At 38.7% G+C, this 24,933-nt stretch overlaps 1 long non-coding RNA gene across 1 annotated transcript in view; it reads right to left on the reverse strand.

The window, feature by feature from the left end:
* Positions 1–14,560, reverse strand: part of LOC131065968 (uncharacterized) — a 75,499-nt gene extending 60,939 nt beyond the window's left edge. The window contains exons 1-2 of the long non-coding RNA XR_009111527.2: positions 13,900–14,560; positions 13,665–13,768 (exon numbers count right to left, since the gene is read on the reverse strand). This is a non-coding gene — a long non-coding RNA (uncharacterized LOC131065968). The remainder of the gene's footprint in view (positions 1–13,664; positions 13,769–13,899) is intronic.
* Between the last annotated feature and the right edge of the window lie 10,373 nt (positions 14,561–24,933).

Here is a 24,933-nt window from a genome sequence, read left to right on the forward strand (position 1 = left end):
TCCCAATCACATCCATGTATGTATGATTGCCCATCAAAATCTGCGGCATGGTGCAAGGCTCAAATGTAGAGAACATAGACTGCGAAGATGCCATATGATGAGAAGCCCCTGAATCTAGAAGCCATCTCTCTGAATCATGACTGGTAGTAGCACAAAGAGCTTTTCCTTTTCTTGTCCCATAAGAGTGAGTCTTCCCACTTGTAGAAGCCATGAATGCTTGCCCTTTTCCTTTTGAATGTGAGGAAGTGGAAGTTGATGAATCATCCTTCTTGTAGACATTAGGCAAATCAATGTTATGCTTTTTGAGGATATGTGTGAGCTCATCAATCTTCTTAGAATGGCAACGACGCTCCTCATGACCAAACTTTTTATAATAAGCACAAGTAGGTCTCTCCCTCTTTGGTGAATTATCCCTCTTGGAAGAGGATGTATCTCCTTGTTGTGGAGAGGATGATGCTTTGTCCTTAGGCTTTGATTGCCATTTCTTCTTGTTTGAGTTGTCCTTTCCTTGATTTCCTTTGTTCCCTTGATTTGCCACTAATGTTTGAGACTTAGAAGCCTTAAGAATGCCCATGCTTATCAACTTAGTTTTTCTTAAGGTACCAATTGCCATGATATTTTTAGTGAGCCAATCCAAGTGACCAACTGGATCAACCTTAGGATCAGCGGGAGCAACAATAGTTCCATCAATGTAATGAGTTAGTCCTTTTTCCATAAGTTTACTCCATGCATCAATTTTCCAAGTAGCATAATTATGAGGAGTTAAGAGAGGAAATTTAGAAGAACCCATAGAAGCAAAAAGGAAGGAACACAAGAGCACAAAAGCACAAGAGACACCCCCCAAATTCACTCAATCAAAGTACCCCCCAAAAATGATGATTTTGGCACTTTATATGTAGTGCATGTACAATAGGCCACTTGCAAAAAATGGCAAGGTGGACTTCTGATTTTGTTTTACAACTGCTCCAATAGGCTGAGAACTATAATGCCAAAGACCAGAAAGATAGATCTATGCAATACAAATGCCAAATTGGCCAAATAAGACCATATGATGAAAGTACAATTTCTACCCACAATTGCTGCAAACTGATAGCATATTCTGAGAGTAGACAAAAAATAATGCACTTTCAAAAAAAACAGCACCTGAAAAGGAGTTCGTATGAGCCCAAGCGGAGTCCTAGGAGTTGCAGAAATAGGGATTGGACAGGTACAGTCACCAAAAACTGAGAATTTTGAAAAATTTGTCCATCAAAATCAGAAAATAATTCCACCACGTGAAAGTAAACGAAATTCTAGCCCATTTCAAAAAAAATTGCACCAAAAAAGGAGCAAAAATGAGCAAGATATGGCCATTTGAAGTTGAACTGCAAAATCAAAAAGCTCAATGAGAGGGGCCTACAAATTTTTTTTTAAATGATGACGTCAACGAACTGCGAGGTTAAATTTGACGGCCGTATGGCCGTCGCCAAAACTTCATGGCTGACTGGGCGCTGACTGATTGGCTAAAAAAACTGATTTGGCTGATGATGTGTCAGGGTGATCGGGCAGCGAACTGGGCTGCTGACTGGGCAGCGTCTACTGATGTGGCATGTAGTTAGGGGTCGTTGGAAAAACCACCGGAAGGCAGCTGGTTGTGGCCAGAAAGTCGCCGGAGGACCGACGGCGGCAGTCGGAAGGCAAAGAGCCGGCGGCGGGAGGCGCCGACGGGGGTGGCGCAGCAGGGAGGCGCGTGGGAGGCGCGTTGGAGGTGGCGGGGCCACCGAGGACGGTGGTCGACGGCTGGTAGACTAGGCGGGAGGAGCAGAGGCAGGAGGCCGGAGGAGTCGAGCCGCTAGGAGGGGCCGGCAACGGTGGGAGCTAGGTCGCCGGGAGGGGCCGGCAGCGGTGGAAGACGGAAGACCTCGGCAGCGGGAGACTCGGCGGTGGAGTTGCGCGGGGGCAGTGGTCGACGACTGAGCTGCAGAGACCAGAGGGTTACAGGGGGGTCTTCGGACCCCCAAAACAAATATTTTTGAATTTTTTTTTATTTATTTTTTTTGACGAAAAACATTTTCCGAATTTTTATTTTTTTTCCGAAATTTTTTTTTTCAAATTTTTTTTTTCGATTTTTTTTTTTTTTTTTCTCGGAAAAAACTAAAAAAAAATTCTCATCAAAATAGACCGACTTTATAACCAAAATTCATGGAAACGGTCACCTAGACGCAATGACGAGGTCGGATTTGGTCTAGGACGCCTCCAAAAGATGTTGCTCCTCAGTCTGCCTCTTGACGTTGCAATAATGCCTCTTCAAGACGAATCAATGACACTCTAATGGCTCTGATACCATGTGAGATTTTGCCAAGATCAAGAGCTCAATGAAATGTACAAAATAGAGACACAATATAGGACAAGAATAAACTGTATTCTTATCAATAGAAAATGATCAATAGTTCAATAGTTACAATGAATATGAGCCTGCTTATATAGGCAAGGCTATATGGATATGTGAGCACACAAACATGACATGTGGCTCAATAAGAAACAAGGGTAGGTAGGAAATAGGTGTGGGTAGGTAGGAGAAACAATAAAATATTCCACATGAGATGGATCACCCACCGAAGGTGGAATTCTCACTCTACAATAAGTGAATATGATAAAGTAGTAACAAGATCAACACCATAAAAGGTGGAATTTCTCCTACACACACTATCCAAATGTGGAACAAACACCCAAGTGTCTCATACCCAAACTACTATAAAATGCATTTCCTAAGTAAACTTAAGTAAAGTGTAATAATATCCATGATGAATAATTATTTACACCAACACATAATTTGAACGTCTGCAATATGTAATAAAGTGACCTTTATGAAGTCTAAAGGTAATGTTTATTAGATCCTTTGGTTCATGTGTTTTATTTCATTTAAATATTGTTTGGCATAGCTCATGGGGAAGAGTATTTCAAAGAATTCAATGGTTGTTTCTCATTGCTGTGTGGTTCCAATGCTTGTTATTTTTCAGGCACTTAGCAGTGATCTAGATGTTTAGGCTCTTCTTATTAAGGTGTTTGTCTTTTGCCATGGCTTGCAGGTACTAATCCTAAAAAAGCCATGATCCTCTGCAAAAAGGGCAAGAATCAAACCTAAGAGTGAAAGCCATTTTGGCCTACAATAATTTGGCAATGCTAGAGTTCATAAAAGAAGTATTAGGTGATTACAGATTAGGACTTACAGGTCTTTGAGGTCAAAGATTGCTATCCATGAGGACTTATGGCCAACTCAGCAACAACTATCCACTTTGGTGACATATACTTAATGAGCATTCTATGAGGATGTTGAGAAAGTTTTAGAAGGCCTCATGGTGACCCATAATAAGGATCACCTTGAGGTGTTGAGTAACTTTACCATCCGTCTTTTGTGGTAACTATATTCATTGTGTGCAATGTAGGCCAACGTTGTTCCATGTCATTCGATCCCTTGATGTGTTGACTTCACCACCTTAGGAGGATGCTAGAGGGTGAGTGATGTTCAAATTAAAGAAATATTTGGGGAGGTGAGATAAACTCAAGAATGAATTTTTAGGTTGCATGTTGAAAGCCCCTAGGTATGGCAAATTTTCACTGCGCTGCTGTATGTTTTTGTCTTCATGGAGAAGGTTTTTGGCACTCTAGTTTAGCTGGTTTTTGGATGTTTTATTTTTTTGTATTCCTTTTTAGGGAAATTTATTGCTCTTTCCTGCAAGACTATTTAGATTGTTATTGTTCGAGACTTATATATATTCCGTTATGTTAAGCATTATCTATGGGTGGGGAACACAATGGATTTCCATAACTAATTAATACAAAAAAAATAAAATATATATTGAATAATTTGAATCATCTTTTTCACAATATCATAGCAATGGCAGAATTGTTGCCTCAATTCTACCAAAATGTCAAGCCCTCCCTAATCTATAAAGCCAACTGATGGGGGGTTGACCATTTTGTACTTCAAAAGCATATGAGAATAAGCCTAATTTATGACCCTTTTCCTTTCCTCCTGAGTTGTAATCATGCTAAATCTCTCTCAGACAATTTCCTCATTTCCTCAGTGAAACCTAATGATTTCGTTATGTCTTCTAATAAATGTCAATTCATTTGTAAGCACTGGAAGATTGATGAGTTAATATAAACATTGGGTTCATTTTCCTGCTCTAGATTTAAGTGCTAATGTGGATCACTGCTGAAGCTTCAACCTCGGCTAGCAATCTAGCAAATTTGAAAGAAATGGAGAGGTTCTAAAGAGTAAAATTAAAGGTAAGTTGTAAAGTAGGGCAAGGAATTTCGGTGATCTTCTAGGCAGGCACTAAACTTGGGGCCAGATACAAAATAATATTAGAGCAAAGTAATTTCAGGTAGTTGCAAGGAAGCTAATTTCATATAGAGCATTAAACATGATTTTTTAAACTCGTCATATCAGACAATTTAAATTCAAAAGCATGCAAAACTTGGGGCCAGATACAAAATAATATAGAGCAAAGTAATTCAGGTAGTTGCAAGGAAGCTAATTTCATATAGAGCATTAAACATGATTTTTTAAACTCGTCATATCAGACTATTTAAATTCAAAAGCATGCAGAAAACTCCAACAATTTCATTCCTATCTTAAGACACGTATATCGATACCTAACAGACAAACGAATGAAAATTTATGCCATAAGAAACATTTCAACAATCAGTTACAAATACCTAAAAGTAAATAAAATATTTTTATTTCCGAGTGACTTTTGACAGTTTATTGTTTCATGTGAGACTTCTGCAATTATCTGAATGGATTTTAACTTTAACATCTTCCTTAGACCAGTAAACTTAAATATTATGCAAGCGATCCTACAAGACTCAAATGATAAAGTATCATGGAATGCAATCACTATAGGATACCAAATGCATGCAAGGCTGGAAATTTTTTTCAGAAAATGAAATTAGAACATCTTCACTCTAGCCAGTAGCCTTTACTAGTTGTCTCAGACTCTCAAGCATGTGATGCAGTAGAGGCACCAAAATTGGGAATAGTTATTCATGATGAGAGTAAAAGGCTAGATTGAGATTATGATTATTATCTTTGCAAGCATGACATGGCATAGAATATGTTCCAAGTGTTTGAAATAATGCCTTTCAACATATGTTCAGTATATGGTAATGCAAGAACCCAATGATAGCAGCAGCACAATAGCATATAAAAAGAAGAAAACATGCATACAATTGATTTAGATGGGTCAAGGGTTCAAATCAACTCTTTAACCAATGAAAACCTCCCCACAATATTATAATCTTACCATATAAATAAAATGTTTAATAAACAAAGTGAAAGAGTCAATGCAAAAGGTACCAATACAACAGTAAAATAAAGCAAAAGAAAGAAACTCAACAGAGGTGAGAAGAATCAATCACTTACCTGATAACCAAAAAATATTCTACAATGGGAACTTGAAATTTCTCCAAACAAACATGATGAAAACAAAAAAAAACAATAACCGATGTTATGGGGATGTCCTAAAGAACTCTACACAAAAACAACTATCAAAATTATTGTTCAGATTTACAAAAATAGCTAAGAAATTTAATAATGTTTTTTGAATCACCTTATCTCCACAAGCCATCTAAATTAGAAATCCAAAGTGACTCACAGTTAACCTTTGTCTATGTATAATCGTTTGATGACAAGTAATAGAGTGAGTGATTGTCCTTGGAAAAATGCAATGCAAAGAAAGGACTGAGCATTCTGGAAAACTGTCATGCCCCCGGCCCTGCCATGATACCATATACTTGCACTATCCTTAGTAAAAGAAAATTGTCTTATTTTTAAGACTTCACAATTTTTTGTAATCTAAATCGGACCAACACAAATAGAAAAGAGAAGGTGATGATTCTATCCCTTGAATGTTAGCAATCTGACCGAGCAATGGCGCATAGGTTGGTTTATACACAGTAATCTCTATAAGGTGCATATACATATGTTAATAATTATGGTTGAGGAGTGAATTCATTGAGGCAGCAATCTCATATGATTACCACAGCAATTTATTATGTATTTGATTACAGTTGAGCGATTTCATTAAGGCAGCGATCTCATGTTTACAACAGCGATTTATTAAGGAGCAAAAACTAGTGTGAAAAGACACCCTTCTTAAGAAGGCTATGACCGTGGGAAGGGACATATCCTTCACTTACCAATTTAAAGGCTATATAACGGGGAACTCCATTTGAAGGAAGGGCATCAAGGAAATCAGATCAGATCAGTATTGTATACTAGCAATCTGCATTTCAGAATACAGCCATCTTGTGTCTAGCAAGTATTGTGGTATGCATTATGAAAATGTTGTGTAACATATAATCTCTTATATATCTGGTTTACTTGATAATGTGAAATGCTAATGGTTTAGTTAATAATGTGAAATGCTAACCAATCTAGATTATTATTTATTTATTAAATTTACTTATTCTCCTACAAACAATCATGTAGAGGTTAGTAAGGAAATACAAGTAGGAAGGGCAAAGACGGATTCCCCTTCTAAGTACACCACCCCATGTTGAATGGACGTGTTCCTGTCACTTGTGGGCCAAGGGGTGTTGTATCACGCTCTTGGGCTTAGTTGCAGCAAATGTTCCAAGGCACCCTATTGTGCTTTCTATTGAACACATCTAGAGATTGAGAGGGAGGTGAATCAATCTTAACTAAAATTCTTACATTACTGATTAGTTATGCATTCCGCATCAATAAACAGCAAGAACAAAGAGAAATAAAAACATAAAACCATAACACCAAATTTACATGGAAAACCCCAAAGATGAAAAGCCACAATGAGAAGAGCTACTTGGATCTACTCTCCAAATCTAGCCTCACAAGTGAAAACATGAGTACATTATATTTTTTGGGCTACAACCCAAAGGAAGATGCAACTCCTTGGTTGGCTCCAACATATCATAAAAAATAATAAATTGTGGATCAACATATCCTCCAAAGCAAGTGCAAACAATCAAGATCATGCCACCAGTGAGAACACGAGCCCTATTGGCCTAACAATAGCAAATCACCAAAAGCTATCAACATCAATCCATTGCGCTGCCGAAGAGAGCCAAAGACCATTATGCGGATCAAGATATGAGCATTGTTATCCTTTCAATGTGTCCCTATAAGCTTCTTTTGCAGCATATGAATTTTATGCACTCGCACAAGTATAGAACCCACTTAAACAAATGAAAAAAAAGCATGCCAGAATAACTGCATCATACTAACTCTTTGAAGACTTAACTATGGTGTACCAAAACGTCTAAAACTTGAGTAGAGTATACCTAAGATTTTATTGAACAAATCCTTTAAACCACATAGCCATATCTATTAGTCCAAAGGAATGCAAAGCATTATAGTTTGACCTTTGATATCCTTTCTTATACCTTGGCATAGTCTGGTAAACATTTACTTCTAACTCTTTGTGTAGAGGAAGTTACCACTTGAAACTTTAGATATAACATGTTTCCAGCTCATCCAACTTATCATCAGAACTGCAAGACAATGTCTTACAATGTGGAGAGATGCAGACCAAAGTACAATGACACTGCCTTAGAAGATACTTTGTTTTATGCCTTAGACAAATTATCTGCAACTTATATTGTGTGTGGTGTACCAAATTAACAAGATGCCACCATAGTGATCTCAAAAGCATATCAAGACAAGTGTACTAACAACCGCATCTTAGTCCTTGTCATACACATCACTTTAGTGTTGAGTTTGTCTCCCATGTCTCCGCAAGGTTGATCTGCACGACAAAGACAACTTGCAAAGGCTATATCTGCACTAGTCCCCCCCTAGTCACGTAATAGGTTGTCAGCATCAAACATACAAGTGTATCTTGGGTTGGCATATGTAGACAACTATGAGTTGACATCAATGACAACATACAACTCTATATGCGCAACACTTTCCTCTCCAATCTCTACAATGGTTGGTTGTAGAAGTGAACTAAAGAATGGAAGCATTTATGGGTTCATAAGGAGACATGAGTAGAGAGGGCAGAGATAGGTTCCCCTTCTAAGTAGACCACCCCTTGTTGAATGGACATGTTCCTGCCACTTGTTGTCCAAGGGGTGTTGTGTCACACCCTTGGGCTTAGTTGCGGCGAATGTTGGTTATTGGAAAGAAAACTATAAATTAGATCTAAGTATGAAATGTTATTTAATTTAATTGCTTATTTACTTTAAGTTTCAATAACTATCATATGTTTTGATTATAGAATACTATTTGTAAACAAATTTTGTTGTAGAATTGTTTCTGATGAAGGTTCAAATAGGTTTTGAGGGGACTCGAAACCCCTTACAACAGGTTTTGAAGGGACCTGAACCCATGGATTCCACACCGATCCGGAACCCAAAGAAGAACGCTATAATAGGATACGACATAGGCAAACAACAGCCCAACCACAGCCTAATAAAAACTAAACATTGAAGAACCAGTTGTAAGATAAGAAGGCCGAAGCCAAACACTAGAGATCTCAAATAAACATGAGCAAAGGGTTTTTCTAGGCTCCCTCAACCTTAACAGTGAGTTTTAGCAAGGCTCCCATAAAATTTACCTTGAGAATAAACAACACTAAGCTCTCCATGCCCTTCAAGTTCTCCACCTCAATAGGAGAGAGAGGAAATAAGTCAGAAGAAAGGGCAACAATAGCTCCTTTACAACCAAGAAATAGGGTGCCATCAACTCCCCCAAAAGCACCTCCTGTCAGCTCCAGCAACATTCATCTCCACCTCAATAGAAGATAGATCATCTCCAACCACATCCATTTCCACCTCAATAGAAGATAGGCCCACCTCAATAGGGAAAACCAGAGAAGACCTTAGATGCTGAAACTGAAATCCAAAGGCCAAAACCAAGATCACAAGAAGGGGTAAGACAACCAAAACCCCAATAGGGAGTGACATCAAAAGGAATAAGCAGAGAGAAGCAGGTCCCTTCACCACAAAAATCTCAATCCAAAAAGATTTAAAAGAAGCCCACAACAAAACGAAGAAGCCCATCCAACCATATGAACCTTGCATAACCATGCGGAACCAACAAGAAAAGGCGACCACCACACAACAAGGCATAGGGCATAACCCTAAACCCTATCCTACCCCACTCTTAAACAAAAGACTTAAAGAGCAAGATCATTGAGAAGTCCCCCACACGACTAGGACAAATAGCCAGCGAAAACCACATCTCTTGCCAAACAAGGCTAGCACACCAAGCATATAGGAAAGAGGAGGAAAGAAACAATGTTGAACACAAAAAAGCAACCTCCACCTGTGCAAAGGGAAGGGAAAATAAGAAACCCGAAAAAACCGAGCCATAGTCACAAAGGAGAAAAGAGTCTCTCCGCAGGCATTAAGCAAGACAACCCACAACGCCATGAGCCCAAAAACACCTAGACAATGCATATAGACAGGGCACAGGGGAGCAAAAAGACACAAAGCCCCTCCATCCAGGCAGAAACAAAAAGACCCAGAAGGGCACGCTGCTAGAAAAGACCAATGTCCATGGGAGCTGAGCAAGCAACCCCATCTCAGCACCCAAGCCTTGCAAACAAAGGAAACCTGAAAAGCCAACCAACCCACAAACCGTCGGGTAGGCATGCAAACAGAAGGGCCAGACTTGGCCCTTCTCCTCTCCAAATCTCCACCATCATCATCTGATTCGCCTTCCTCTCCATCGCTGCTAGCAACACCAGAAACCCTGGAGCTTCAGCCTCCGTCACTACTAGCAACACCAGAAACCCTGGAGCTTCCGCCTCCACCACTCCCGCTCCTCTCCATTTTTTCTATTTTTCTGTATTATAATCATTGCATATACTTAATCAATATTTGACTTGGATGAATCACTGTTTAGTGATGACCATTTGATAAGTATTAGGAGATCACTGCATCCTTCAAGCGAATTTTTGTCTAGTCATAAACCTTCCAACTTCTCAGATTGCTGCATTAATGTAATCTCTTAGTCATAGCTTTGTAGAAATGTTACTTTGGGCGAAAATCAGGTATACCCCAATTAGGGAACATTACAAAAACAATTATAAGATATGTACATAATGCAAAGGATAATGGGGCTAAAGAACTAGCCAAGGTAACAAAATAAGAATTTCCATCAAACTTACAGTACACATTTTCCAGTTTTCTACAAATATTTACAACCCAAGCAATGTGTGCAGAATGCACCCTAAGTTTTTTACAAAATGTTTGTCATAATATATTGACTAATGGAGATATAGAAATAAAGTGAATGGCTGTAACAATAGAAAATTGGTATGTAAAAAGAGGAACACATCCATGCAAGTTATGCAAATGGGTTACAGGTTCAAAACAGATCCCTGGACAGTTAACACAAAATATTCCCACCTCCCTGCACCTTATTATTATTAATATTATCAATTATGAATCTAATAAACAAAGAAAAATGGTCAATGTAAAAAGTATTCAGATCAGGGTAATCTAACCATAAAATTATGCAAAACATAACAAATGCAAGTGTTATGAGTTTTGATCCCATATATGGAAACCTAAAATAATTCTGCAACGGAAACCCAAATTTCTTAACCATTTGGAGGCTAGAATACAGGGCGATAAATTCTGAGCAGAAAACCATGCAAATCATGATTATCTCTACTAGAAGCACAAAAAGAAAAACCAATGTTACATTGAGAAGGTAACTTTATCTCTACTAGAAGCACAAAAAGAAAAACCAATGTTACATTGAGAAGGTAACTTGTAGATTCATATATGGTGCATCAAGAATTGCTTATGCTCTAAGCATTTTGTGAGGATGTTATTCTGCAACGGAAACCCAAATTTCTTAACCATTTGGAACCTAGAATACAGGGCAATAAATTCTGAACAGAAAACCATGTAAATCATGATTATCTCTACTAGAAGCACAAAAAGAAAAATCAATGTTACATTGAGAAGGTGAACTTGTAGATTCATATATGGTGCATCAAGAATTGCTTATGCTCTAAGCATTTTGTGAGGATGTTATGAAATATTTAAAGGCATCGTGGTGACCCATACGTGACTTTACCATCCTTATCTTTTATGGTAACTACATTTATTGTGCACACTGTAGAGTGGAGTTCTTCCATGGTGCTCAATTCCCTCCCTAGATGTGTTGACACCAGTACCTTAAAGGGTGCAAGAGACCAAAAGAGTGTTGTTCAAATTGAATAAGTGGCTGGTTGGGGATGTGAGGTAAACTCAGGAATGAATTGTCCGGTAAGTGAGGTAAACTTATGAATGATTGAAAGGTACTAGACTTTTATATATTTTGCTATGTTAAGCTTTATCTAAGGGCCAGGAGAACAATAGAATTCCCTAATAATTAATCCAAAAGAAAGAAAATATATTGCCTGATTTAAATTATCTTTTTCACAATATCATAGCAATGACAAAATTGTTGTCTCGACTCTAACATAATGTTGAGCCCTAATCTATAGATCCTATGACTAATGGGAGGTTGACCAATCTGTACTTAAAAAACATACAAGAATAAGCCTAATTTGTGACTATGGCAATGAGCCTTTTACTCCCTCTTTGAATTTTAATCATGTTAAATCTGTCTCAAAATTTCTCCTGCAAAATCTAATATTGTTGTTTTGTTTTCTAAATAAAGTTAATTCGTTTGTAAGCGCTAAAAAGTTGATGAGTTAGTATAAGTATTGGTTTCAACTTCTTACTCTAGATTTAAGTGTTAATGTGGATCATTGCTTCAACTTCAACCAGCAATCTAGCAAATTTGAAATAAAAGGAGGTTGTAAAAAGTAAATTTAAAGGTGCAGTTGCAGGGTATCGCAAGGGATTTTGGCAATCCTCTAGGAAGGCACTGAACTGGGGGCCAGATACACAATCATATAGAGAAAATTAATTTCAGGTAGTTGCAAGGTAGCTAGTTACATATAGAGCATTAAACATGATATTTTAAACTTGTCATATCAGACAATTTAAACTGAAAAGCATGCAGCAAACTCTAATGATGTCATTCTTTTTGTAAGACATGCATGGCAATACCTAACAGAAATCATCTAACAGTACAAGGAATCGATTGCATTTGTACATCAATATAGGTTTTATTCACAAAAGCAAATGAATATTAATGCCATAATAAACATTTCATCAGTAAGATACAAATACCTAAAAGTAAATAAAATATTTTTGTTTTTTAGTGACTTTTGACAATTTATTGTTTCATGTGAAACTTCTACTGGAATAATCTGAATAGCATTGAAGTTTACCAACATCTTCCACAAACCAGTAAACTTACATATTATGCAGTTGATTCTAAAAGACTCACATGAAAATGAAATGTTATAGTAAATCGATGAAGATGCAGGAAACAGGGTGACTAACTGTATTTGGAAAAAGGTAAAGAAGAGACAAAGTGCCATGGAATGTAATCATTACAGGATACAAAATGCAAAGAGCGACAAGGCTGGAAATATTTTTCAAAACATGAAATCAGAATGTCTTCGGTCTATCCAGTACACCTTTGCTAGTTGTCTCAAGCATGTGAAAAACTAGAGGCTGCAAAACTGGGAATAGGGTTTCATGGTGAGAGTAGAAAAGCCTGATTTCAGATTATTAGCTTTGCAAGCATGACATGGCATAGAATGTACTCCAAATGTGTCATCATATGTTCAATAAATGGTAATAGAAGAGTGATAGTAGCAGCAGAGTAATGTCCCCGATATAAGTAAATAGTCCATTTAAATAATTTATTGTACGGCCCCGTACTTCATAATATATTTTGGGCCCCTTTTATTAATTAGTTAGTTATAAACTTTTTGGTGTCGGCCCGTTTGTAACCCTTCGGGAAACTTCCTGGAGCCCATATATATGGCCGAGTTAGTCATTGTTGTAGGTATGCGAATTTTGATATTTTGTTCTCTCCTGTGCGAATTCCTATTGGAGTTCTGGTATCCGCAATTTCGGAGGTGAAAGACCCTCCCTATTTGGTATTGCAGTTTCGGTGAGATTCACCCCTCACCCTATTCTGTTTATTTGTACTCATTCCGGATTTGGCAAGTCTTGAATCTCATCCTTGTTTATCACTCCAGTTGCATATTTGTTAATCCGCTACATTCAGAATTTATTGCTTACGGAAGATCAACCCTTCATCGCACATTCACTGGAGCTTACCTTCCACCATACGCCATTCCTCCACCGTACGCCCATTGTACGCCCACCGTACGCCTTACCTCCCACCGTACGCCATTCCTCCACTGTACGCCCATCGTATGTCTTACCTCCACCGTACGCCCTCACCTTCACCGTACGGTCACACCCACACGCTCTCAATATTGTCGTACATTAGCAAGGGAACATTACAAATGTATTCCAAATGTGTCATCATATGTTCAATAAATGGTAATATAAGAGTGATAGTAGCAGCAGAGTAGTATATAAGAAGAAGAAGAAGAAGAAAACATGCACACAATTGATTTAGATGGGTTGAGAGTTCCAATCAGCTCTTTAACCAATAAACACCCTCCTACAATATTGTAATTATTACCATATGAATAAAACTTTGATAAACAAAGTGAAAGAGGTCAATGCAAAAATATCAATCCAACTATAAAATAAAGCAAAAGAAAGAAATGCAACAGAGATGGGAAGAATCAATCCCTTACCTGATAACCAAAAATAATTCTACAATGGGAACTCGAAATTTCTCTGATATTGGAAACCCACATGACTACGTGCTTGGCAAAAATCACATAGATCATGCTAAGACCTGATAAAAACAAAAATAACCAATATTATGGGGAGGCCCTGAAGAAGAACTCTACACAAAAAAGACTATCAAAACTATCATTCAGAATTTTGAAAAATGGTTAAGAAATTTAATATAATTTTTTCAATCACCTTGTCTCCACAGGCCATCGAAATAAGAAATCCAAAGTGACTGAGAACTTAACCTTTGTCAATGTATATCCGTTTGATGACAAGGAATAGGGGAAGACATTGTCCTTAAAAAAATGTAAAGCAAAAAAGGGACTGAGCATTCTGGAAAACTATGATAGCAAGACATGTACATAATGGAAAGGGTACGGGGGGGTCAAAGAACTAGCCAAGGTAATAGAATAAGAATTTCTCTCAAACTTACAGTACACGTTTTCCAATTTTCCTCAAATATTTGCAGCCCGAGCAATGGTGCAGAATGCACCTTAAGTGTGTTACAAAAAGTCTTTCATAATATTTCAATTGATAGAGATGCAGAAGTAAATTGAATGAGTGATAATAGAAAATTAGTATGTATGAAGAAGAATGCGTATGTGCAAGTTACACAAATTTGTTGCAGGTTTGAATCAGATCCCTGGCCAGCTGACACAAATGGGTTGCAGGTTCGAAGCGAACAAAACAAGACACATATATGAAAAACATTGCGTATCTTTTCCTTCTTTGTTCTTATCCAGACCTATATATAAATCAGAGCCAAATCAGACCCGATTCTCAAGTTTTTGATTTGCAACAAACGGTAAGAATTGGTTTATATTATTTAAAAATAATCATGCAGGTTGTTGGCCAAGCGGAATTGTGTTTAGGTTAGCATCCCTAATTCATTACTACCTGTCTGCGTTTTGCTGTTTTGGGGAAAAGGTTTCGTTTTAGCGCATATTATTTCTGATGCACTTTTCTGTAACGGCTTTTGTTTTTAGCGCCAGCTCATCAATTCTCTTTCTAAATGTTTTTAAATTGTAAATTTTTACAACAAATTCTAAATGTTTTGTTTTGGGGGCAGCTCATCCATGTTAAAAAATGATATTGGTCAAGATCAATATTTTATGGATTGTGGAAAATTAATGTCTGCTAAAAAATATATGTTAAAATAACATCATATTAAATGGTGGGGCATTTCCACGTGTTCGGAATAAATATCTCTTAGGGGTCCATGTGGACCTACCTTGTAAACAATGAATATTACAATTATAACATTTATTTTATTTTATATAGTTTGAAATATTATTATGCGGAGAGGCATCTACAACAATGAATATTACAATTATAACATTTATTTTATTTTATATAGTTTGAAATATTATTATGCCGAGAGGCATCTACAATGACATCAAAATGTCTATAAACAAAAATTCAAGTTTGAAACAATTTGGCATGCAAATGATGGGTAAATGCATGAAATATGTCATCTTTTGGTTTTTTGTGGAGGTGTTATTTTATTACTCCAAATAAAATAGAACCCTTGCCACTGTCTCCAACTATATGAAATTGTTACATTCAAATAATAGTGGAAGAGTGTCATACTTAAGCAACTCTATTATTATCCATATTTTTGAAACTCTTGTATACTACAAATATTGTTGCAATCCTCAGATTCCTTCTATTATAAGATATCTCTCGGCATAATTTACCTATATTTTTTAAATATAGATATACTAGTTTTAATAAATATAATACATAGTGTTTATGGTGAAAGTGGAAACAACAATAACATTGAAAGACTAAATGAATTCAACCACAAAACCCTAGCCTAACAACAACAAAGATCCACCACAACATATGAAGATTACCTAAGACAATGCAAATCAAATGAAATCACAAAGATTATACCATCACATGTCCAATAGGGTTTGGATCTCCATTCTTCCTATCTCCATTGATCTTGTTTGATATATTTGCTCTCAAATTTTATGTGTGCACAAGAGCTTCAACAAAGAACGGAAATGTGGTTGCAAGTAGGCTTGATCGCATATGCAAGTTCGAAAGCATAGTGTAGTCGGGGAATCAACTGATTAGGGTTGATAATGAAGGAAGCATCTCCTTATATAGAAGACACTATAAGAAATGGAGGGATAAGATTGAGAGGTGTAAAAGATAAATGGTCACCTAGGATTAGAAGGTAGGTAGAAGAAATAAGAAAATAATAATAGGGTAGGTAGTGAAGGAAGTGGGATCAATTAAATAAATAAAATATTTATTTAATTTAGGAAAAAGGATAATTTAAATAAATAAATGTATGTATTGAAATGAGAAATAAGGCTAGAAGAAGATAAATGAATTAATTAAATAAATAAAGATTTGTTTAATTAATAGATGAATTAGGCTAAAATAATTAAATAAATAAAGATATTTATTTAATTAGACTGGACAATTTTAGGTGTCTACATTTTGCCCCTCTTTGAGATAATGCAGCTTGTCGCGTTGTTTCAAAGAAGATAATATGAACTGATACAGAGTTGCCCCAAGATGGGAATGATATGCCCCCTTGAGAGATTGAATGAAAATGTCTAGAAAGATCACAGACAATCTCTCGATAAGAAAGACGGGGTAGAATGGACTGACCGGATAAAGTGACAGAGTCACGGGATAAAGAAGACGGACCCATGAGACTAGGGCTAGGTCTAGGGTAGTCTATAAGATAGACCACGAGGGGAAAACATCCTCATTGTCATCCACACATCCAAGAGATCAAAGTGCATAGAGAGAATAAAGTAGCAGCAGTCAGCAGTGATGACATTGGTTCACAGATTCGATTGCGTTCGCCGATTTCAGAGGCCAGCAGATGTAGGAGAGTCGGTAAGTACCACCAAACATCCTTGTAATTTGTCCCAATAAATGTTGTCATAAATGCATGTTAGGTAGCGCATTTAATACATTTTAGATATGTCAAGCGGGGGCAAAAAACACTAAGGCGTGTCTGTGTTGGTGCCAGGTGCGTCTATGTTTGTGTCAGGCGCGTCTATAAATGCAAAGACATTTGTGTCAGATGCGAGTGCGCCTGTGTTGTTCAGGCGCGTTTATGTCGTATGGACGCGTTTATGTCTTCTAAGCCAAATCAGCAGTTCTATGATGAACATACGTTGTCGATTGGATAAGCTGCTGAGAGGATACACTCAAGCAGGTCCTCTAGGGAAGACCAGAATAGCAAATAGGGCTCGGATTGACAATTCTGTGATAGAACATACGTTGCCAATTAGGAAACTACTCAAGAGGATACACTCAAGCAAAGGCCCTAGGATAGGATAGATCAAGGCACTTTATGATTAACAGGGAATGTGAAACATAGTACTTTGTGATGAACAGGGAGTACTAAAAAAAGTAGCACTTTGTGATGAACAAGGAGTGCAAAACGTAGTAATTTGTGATGAACAGGGAGTACTAAAAAGAACAACACTTTATGATGAACAAGGAGTGCAAAATGTAGTACTTTGTGATGAACAGGGAGTACCACTAGGATAAAAAGCAACACTTTGTGATGAACAAGGAGTGTCATTGGGATAGAGTACCATAAGCACTTAGGATAATAAGAAACATTTTGTGATGAACAGGGGATGTCACTATGATTGACACAGTTGATTTGCTTGACTGCAAGAGGACCTACCTATGCTGGAGTCACGGGAGAGATTCTCATCGACTCAGAGTTTATGAGCAAAGCTGACAGTCGAGGAGAGAGCAACAGTTCAGGCTATGGGACTACGACATATTTTGTTTGTGCCTAAGTTTCAGGCGAACATGGGGTTGCTGACTGCGTTGGCTGAGAGATGTCACTCAGAGACTTGTAGTTTTCATTTGCCGATGGGTGAGATGACAGTCACCTTAGAGGATGTGTACAGAATACTATGGATACCGATCGATGGGGAGTTAGTACCCTACGATCGAGACGGAGGCAGGGATGCACTGAGACGAGTGTTCCAGGATCCAGGATTAGAGATAAGAGTTGGACACGTGGCTTGGGATACCATGACATGGACAGGATTAGCACTACCAGCAGTGTTGGCAGGAGTGATCAGTTAGTTCCTCTGTCTGGATAGGGCGACACAAGGATTGGCTGTGGGATGGGGAGGGACACAGGAGACATTGGTGACAGAGCACACCAGGTTTGCATGGGGACCGTGTCTGCTAGCACACTTGTACTATGAGTTACATTAGTTTGTATACCATGGATCAATAGGATTGAGCTGCGGAGTGACACTGTTGCAGGTGTGGGCATATGAGCATCTGTCGGTGACATGACCGATTCATTTCAGAGGTAGGGGCCATGAGCGCAGTTTTGTGCATCTATATGATATGATTACATCTTAGCCGCGGATTGGGAGACTAGAGTACTGGCGTTGGGTCATTGATGAGCTTGACAGTGTAGTATGGAGGCCATACCGAGAGTGCGAGGAGTGGGAGGATGATGCAGTGGAGCTGCCATATGCATTTAGGAGCAGGTATCTAATTGGGCAGACATCATATGTTCTTGAGAGGCAGTTGGTGGATAGGGTGGGCGGGTAGTTCGATAGGATACAATGGATGCCATGGGGTTTCGGGATGTATGCTCGGATAGTGAGAGATCAGGTGCACTTCGAGCCATTGTCTTATGATCAGGTAGTGATGTAGCTGGTAGAGATGATTCCCTTGCCTTGGGACATGTGGCTAGATATAGAGGATGCAAGGATGGATGCAAAGTATACTGCATATTGGGCAGAGCATCCGTTTCCATGGCTAACGGATCCAGGGGAGCCGATAGATGGAGATGGCGGAGGTGATGGAGATGGCGGGGGTAGAGGCCGACGGAGAAGGCTGGGTGCAGTAGGAGAGAGGAGAGTGGCTCTGAGGAGAGAGGGTGGAGAGGAGAGGCAGGTTTGGCAGGCTCACAAGGTGAGGGGCAGAGGTGGATTGCCTTTATAGGTGGCAGTAGCACAGGTTCCCAGATAGGTACAGAGACAGGGACAGGGACAGGGACAGGGGCAACCACAGAAGCAGCCACAGGTATAGGGATAGGGTGAGGGGGGAGAGGAGGAGGATGAGTTACTGGCCTTGAGGGAGATTTGCCAGGGACAGGCAGATGAGATCCAAGATCTAGAGCGGGAGAGGGATAGGCTCAGGAGATAGCTGAGGGATACTGAGCGGGAGAGGGATCAAGCTATCCAGTGCTATGCAGAGGCTGAGACAGCACTGAGGGCACGGAGGCAGGCATCAGAGAACATAAGAGCTGGATATGTCTATGTTTTGTGGGTTGGGGAGGAGATAGGCTATGGGTGAGACCTATACTATGGAGCGGTGCCACCAGATCAGTGGGCTAGGAGCTTCCATAGACCATCGCGGACAACGACAACCACTGGAGGGAGGGACAGGAGATAGGCATCTAGCAGTGGGGTCATGGGTTCTCCACCACCACCAGAGAGAGGGGACATGAGAGATGATCCTGGGGTGGGTCCTTCCAAGGCTCAGACTCTATCGAGGCCAGCTGGCTCTGAGGGAGGGAATTCATCATAGCCTTAGAGGGCTCCCTATGTATCAGTTTTGTACCATTTTGTATGATGACACCTTCGGGTGTTTGTAGCCATATGATTTTGACATCATTGTATCATGACACTTATGATTATATATATATATATATATATATATATATATATATATATATATATATATATATATATATATATATATATACATCCTTGTGGCAGCTATATGCATGTGTACCTATGTGATGAGATGTTTCATGATGTATGTTTCTACATGATGCTTATGATATGGATGGAAATATGTACATGATGAAATGCAATATTTTGTTCTTTTATGTTTTATATATTTATGCAAATGCAAATGTGAATGTATGAAATGTGGATGAATATGATGAGAATATAGAATGTGCTAACATGTTTTGTGTGCAGGATGTGATGTAGTTGTGATATCTATATGTATGTATGAAATGCTAATATGTGGTGATGTAGGTGCAACTACATGAAATGCAAATATTTTTGGTGTGTCATTATACTTAGTCATGTGATAACAGGCTACACGGACTCAGGAAGGATGATGGAAGTCAATCAAGAAAGGGGGATGGAAGGTAGAAGATATGGAAGTGAAAGAGCTTCTTGTGTGTTATCATCATTGAGCTTTATTATGGCAAGTAGGTTATGACAATCGAGGCATATGTTTGACCCAGAAAGTCATTGTACCCGTTTGCATGGAGATCAAACAGTCGCAAACAAGGAATGTCCCAGTTCACACTAGACTCACAGTGTCCTCATATCCTTGGACAAGTCATAACATTACTAAGGGACAATCCACAGACAACAAATAAAAATAGGTGACGATACCCCATCCTCACCTTTCTAGTTAAAGAAATCTTGGAGATAAAAGCTCTAGTCAAAGACATCCTAGAAAAGCTAAAAGACATGTCACCAGAAAGATACAATCAAAAGAAAACCAAGACTCGACACCAACATCCACTGTAGTCCTCAAGTTTAGTGTCTCTTGTCACTTGTATAAGTCTATTTGATTGTGGTCACAATGTTTACTTTCACAAAATGATAGATAGCACTGAACCAAAATGTTGTCTAAGTCTGTTGAAAATATTTGATTTGTTAAAGCCCATTGCTACTGTGTCTCATCTGAAACTGACTGAATCCATGAAACTGATACTTTATTGTGAAGAAGATGGAACTTTATTGCAGACTGGTGATGCCAATGTTGCTTTATTGCGGATTGTATGTGGATAGACTGAAGAAAACTAGAAGAAACTATACTCCTCGAAACAGGTGATGCTCTCAGTTCCACACCCATCACCAGATGTAGGATTTGACTTAGCCACATATAGTAGCTAATTTATTATGGATGGAAAGGGGTGAAGAGGAAGGATTATTATGAATGGCTAAGCAATCTTAGGTAGATCAATAACAAGCCATGATGGGAATGGGTAAGTTTATTATGGATGGATAGGTTGTGAGTGTGTGCAAAGTGAAAGGATGAGATGGAATCCTGAAGGAGGGAGGAGCAATGTGTCTACGCATGGCACTGGTGACCCAATTTTCACCATGGTACTTGCCCAGGGCGCCACCGAAGTGGTTTTCACCATTGGACGAATTGTTTTTCTATACTTTTTTTTTTTTTTTCAATTTTTTTGTTGTGTCACAAGGCGCCTGTTTGCCAGGTTTTCACTAAGTAACGATTTTTTATGTTTATGATTTTTTTGTATTTTTGGGTTTTTTGATTTTTTTGTATTTTTGAATTAGGATACTCTGAAGAGCTATGTGTAAAACCAGTGAAGGTGCATGCTATTGATAGGATCCTCCCAAGGTTCGCCATCTAGAGTTGAAAATTGATATGCACCAGATCCATAGACTGTTGTAATAATGTAAGGACCAAGCCAATTTGGTTCAAACTTTCCCTTCTTCTCTCTGTCTTGCTGATTTTTAAGATTTTCTCTGATAACTAAATCACCTACCTCGAATGTGCGAGGCTCGACTTTATGATTGTAACTGCGACTCATTCATTGTTGATAAGCCTTGAGATGATTAAAAGTAGTTTGTCTTCGTTCATCCAATAGTTCAAGTTCCTGTAAGTGAGAGACCCTGTAGTCTTATGGTAACTCGACCTCAATAGGCAAGATAGCTTCAATGCCATAGACAAGTGAATAAGGTGTGGCTCATGTGGGTGTGCAGACGCTTATGCGGTAAGCCCAAAGTGCAAGATTAAGTTAGATATGCCAATTGCGGCCAGCATCATCGACTGTCTTTTTTAGAATTTTAAGAATGGTTTTGTTAGACGCCTCAGCTTGGCCATTACCTTGGGGGTAATATGGTGTGGAGAAACGATGGGTAATATGGAAGCGATCAAAAAGTTCACGAACATCTTGATTTTTGAAGGGACATCCATTATCAGTGATGATGGAAATAGGAATACCATATCGACAAATGATGTAGTTGAGAATGAATGTAGCAATCTGTTTTCCAGTGACTTGTGTAAGAGGCATGACTTCGATCCATTTTGTGAAATACTCTGTGGCAATGATGATAAATTTATGGCCATTGGATGAAGGAGGGTGAATCTTGCCTATGAGATCAAGTCCCCACTGGCAAAAGGGCCAAGGAGTCGCAATTGGTTGAAGTTCTTGTGCTGGCACATGAATGAGGTCTCCATGAAATTGACATTGCTTACATTTCTTGACAAACTGATATGAGTCTTTTTCCATATTGGGCTAGTAATATCCAATCCTGATGAGTTTCTTGGCTAAGGTAGGACCACTAGAATGTGGACCACATATCCCTTCATGGACTTCGCATAACGCAATTTGAGCTTCATCCCTTTCTAAACATCTAAGAAGAGTGTCATCTAGACCTCGACAGTATAGGGTGTTGGCTAAAATGACGTATCGAGAAGATTGGTGAATGAAAGTGCGACGCTGGTTGTTGGATAAGTCAGGAGGAAGGGTATTACTATGAAGGTATGTGAAAATGGAACCGTATAACTTGGAATCAGGACCAACGACACATATCATCTCAGGGAGTGATCTCATACGAGGGAACCAAAAGGTTATCCACCAAGAACTCATAGCAGGTTTCATTATGTGGTAGATCGATTAGTGAAGCAATAGTAGCCATAGCATCTGCGACTCGATTCTGCTCTCTTGGTATCTGCTCAAATTTTAACTCCGCAAAATGTTGTTTCAGGTCATCCACCATTCTTTTGTAAGGCATTAATTTTTCATCTTTTGTTTGGTAGTCATCAGTTGGTTAACGAATTACAAGTTGAGAGTCCCCAAAAACATGAAGTTCCTGGATCTTCCACTGAACTGCAATCCGTAATCCTTGATCTGCTAATTGATCTGCGATAGCTTGTCCTTTTATTGCTTTTCTATCCACATATTCAATGTCGAATTCACTTAGGAGCATCACACATTTGGCTAGTCGACCAGTAAGTGTTTCTTTATTGAGAAGGTACTTCAATGGATCAATTCTTGTGACCAACTTAGTTTTATGAGTTAGCATGTAGTGTCGTAATTTCTGCTAAGCAAATACCACCGCGAGACATGCATGCTCAATTGGTGTGTAGTTTAGCTCATATCCCATCAAAGTGTGACTGATGTAGTAGACTGCCTTTTCTTTGCCCTTAGCATCTTGTTGTGCTAAGAGTGCCCCCAGTGTTGTTGAAGTAGCAGATATGTATAGTAATAGGGGTTGGAACTGGTGGCATCAAGACTGGCGGATTCAGAAGATAATCTTTGAGTATCTAGAAAGCCTGTTGATATTTATCATCCCATTTGAATTTGATGTTTTTGTGTAGCAAGTGCTGAAAAGGATGACATTTGTCTACAAGTTGTGCTATGAATCTTCGTATGGACTGAAGTCTCCCTTAAAAAGATCTAAGTTGACTAATATTTCTTGGTGGTTGCATCTCTAGGATGGCCTTGACTTTTGCTGGATCAGATTCAATTCCTCTTTTTGATACAATGAATCCCAGGAGCTTCCCAGAGGTTACTCCAAAGACACATTTCTTAGGGTTTAATCTTACTTTGTATTTTTCCAACCGATCAAAAATGACTGAAAGTATGTCCAAATGTGTATCTCTATCAATTGATTTGCCCAAGAGGTCGTCAACATAATCTTCCATAATAACGTGCATGAGATCATGAAAGATAGTATTCATGGCTCTTTGATATGTAGCGCCTGCATTCTTTAGCCCGAAAGGCATGACATTCCAGCAGAAAGTTCCCTAGGGACAAGTAAATGTTGTTTTGTGCTGATCCTCAGATGCGATTTTTATTTGATTATAGCCAGAGAATCCATCCATCAAAGATAACATCGCATGACCTGCTGTGAGATCTACGATCAGGTCGATATTTGGCAATGGAAAATCATCCTTAGGACAAGCTTTATTGATGTCTCTGAAATCTATGCATATTCTGATGCTATGATCTGGTTTACTGACAGGCACTAAGTTAGAGATCCATTCAGGTATCAATTGGGCATATGAATCCGACATCCAATAATTTTTCAAGCTCCGCTTTGACTAATAATGCCACTTGTGGATGCATCTTTCTTAATTTCTGTTTTACTGGTTTTGCCCCCGGTTTGACTATCAAATGATGCATTGCTAAATCCAGATCCAGTCCAAGCATATCAGCATATGACCATGCAAAATTGATTTGTCGCTCCGTGAAGAAACTTATGAACTTTGGTCTTTCTACCTCTGTCAGAGATTGTGCCAGGAATATGTTATGTGGAATTTCTTCTATACCAATGTTTGTTTTGATGGTCTCCTCTACCAACATAGATGATTTTTCTTCATATGATGTCGGGAGATTGACGAGCCTTCCATCTTTGGGTGCCTCAAAGAGGTTTTCGCCCTCAGATACATCCTTTCTTTTTACTTTTTTGGGGTCAGACAGTGCCACAACGTGGTTTTCACCATAAGACCCATGATTTATTTTTATTTTTATATTTTTGCGACTGGAAGGCCCAACGCCCTCACCAAAATATGCCATGCTGTTGAGTTCTATAGTGTATCCTGCCTTATGGTCCCCAGGGGGAAGATCATCTCGTATGCCTAGATAGTCAATAAAGGCTTCATCATTTTGGAATGTGTCAAACTGTATAGGTCCTTCATGGTCCCATTCAATAAGTTGGTGGTGAACAAGGGGAAGGTCTTCAATGTTTTCAAAGTTAGCGGGACTAAGGGTGAAGATGCAGTTATATTCAGGTATGTCGTGGTAATTGTCGAGGTCATCGTTGGCACTCTCCTCATCTATCTCGATTGTGAACGAATCCAAATTGTCATAACTAGTAGCGCATTCCAGAATTGGTGTCCTCATTCTTTGTGATTTCGACCTAGAACCTAGAGCCAAGGACTGTGTGGGATCCTCAGGGGTCGTTTCTTGACCAATTTTGAGTTTTTTATAAAATTTCTCTTCTTTTGTGGGTTCACCTGGTTCTCTGAATGTCTCAGTGAGTTCATAGTCACTAAAGGATTTGTCCGAACCCCATTCCCATTCATTGGAGTCGGTGGAATAGCGGTTCTCTTATTGATCTTTGGCAACTTTAATTTGTAATGCTTCCTCTGTCACTTGAGTATTTACCTTGGAAGACATGAAACCAAGTCCTTTCGAGTGCTCTTTTTTAAATGGCAATTCTGGTTGGAAAGGTTGAATGATACCTTCCTTTCTTAAGGCAA

The sequence above is a fragment of the Cryptomeria japonica genome, chromosome 2 (genome assembly GCF_030272615.1).
Source record: "Cryptomeria japonica chromosome 2, Sugi_1.0, whole genome shotgun sequence".
NCBI lineage: Eukaryota > Viridiplantae > Streptophyta > Pinopsida > Cupressales > Cupressaceae > Cryptomeria > Cryptomeria japonica.